Consider the following 1,314-nt stretch of genomic DNA (forward strand, 5'->3'; position numbering starts at 1 on the left):
TGTTCTGGAACAGTGTTGTAAATACAACTTAACCACTGATTTCTAGTCGTGTCCTCTTTTGGAAGGCCAAACAAAGTAGTTAGACACACAGCGTCACACACGGCGGGCTTGAGTAAGCGGAGGCCGGCGGCTTGAGTGAGCGGAGGTTTTCGCTTTCACAACGAAACACACAGCGTCTTCACGACATGCCAGCAGCAACAATACTACAGCGAGAATAAAAGTTACGCCTTCTTTCTTTGCGTGAACATTTGGGTGGCATTTGTTCAACTAGATTCTACACATTCTTTTAGAAAATGTGACTAGTGTGCTTCCTTTACAAAATTTGTCGTCACAATGCTAGGGTGTTGTAGATGGTTGCCAGAGCATTGCTAAACAGTAGCTAATGTGTTCTGTGAGGTTGCCAAGGTGTTATGAGAGGTTGCTAGGGTTTTGGGTGGTTACTTGATGGCAGGGTTATTTAATCAAAACTAAAACCATAAAAACAAAATTTTCTTATAAAATGAACTGTAACGGACATTATAGAGGAACTCTTCAGGTTGTTTCTCATTTTCATTAATTTTTTTCATTTACTTTATTTACTAAAACTAAAACTGAAATAAAAATGAATAAAAGCCATGTAGCCATTTTAAAAAATCTTAATAAAAACACAACAAAATTACTAAAACCTTAACTAAAAGTAAAATGTAAAGAGAAAATATATTTCAAATTTACATTTTTCGAAGTATTAAAGGGTTAGTTCACCCAAAAATGAAAATTCTGTCATTAATTACTCACCCTCATGTCGTTCTAAACCCGTAAAACCTCCGTTCGTCTTCGTAACACAAATGAAGATATTTTTGATGGAATCTGAGAGCTGTCTGACCCTCCCATAGACAGCAGTGTAATTACCACAATCAAGGTCCAGAAACGTAGCAAGGAGATCGGTAAAATAATCCATGTGACATCAGGGGTTCAACCGTAATTTTACAACACTCCGAGAATACTTTTTGTACGCAAAGAAAACAAAAATAACGACTTCATTCAACAATTCGTCTCAAACAGCGTATGCTATTCTGTGTCAGCTGCGTCACGCGGATACGTTTTCTACGTCGTTTACGCTTTGATTTGAACGAAAACAATGTATCCACATGGCGCAGCTGACACAGAATAGCATACGCTGTATGCGTTCAGTGGATACTCTCCAAAATGGCAATGACGCGGAGGAGACGAATTGTTGAATAAAGTCGTTATTTTTGTTTTCTTTGCGTACAAAAAGTATTCTCGTAGCTTCGTAAAATTACGGTTGAACCCCTGATGTCACATGGATTATTTTAC

General features: G+C 37.8%; 1 protein-coding gene across 1 annotated transcript in view; it reads right to left on the reverse strand.

Annotated features, from left to right (window-relative positions):
* Window positions 1-1,314, reverse strand: part of LOC107752836 (kinesin-like protein KIFC3) — a 17,662-nt gene that overhangs the window by 14,762 nt on the left and 1,586 nt on the right. The gene's annotated exons all lie outside the window — the stretch shown is intronic.

This window comes from Sinocyclocheilus rhinocerous, unplaced genomic scaffold, assembly GCF_001515625.1.
Source record: "Sinocyclocheilus rhinocerous isolate Xijiao unplaced genomic scaffold, SAMN03320098_v1.1 scaffold771, whole genome shotgun sequence".
NCBI classification, from domain to species: Eukaryota; Metazoa; Chordata; class Actinopteri; order Cypriniformes; family Cyprinidae; genus Sinocyclocheilus; species Sinocyclocheilus rhinocerous.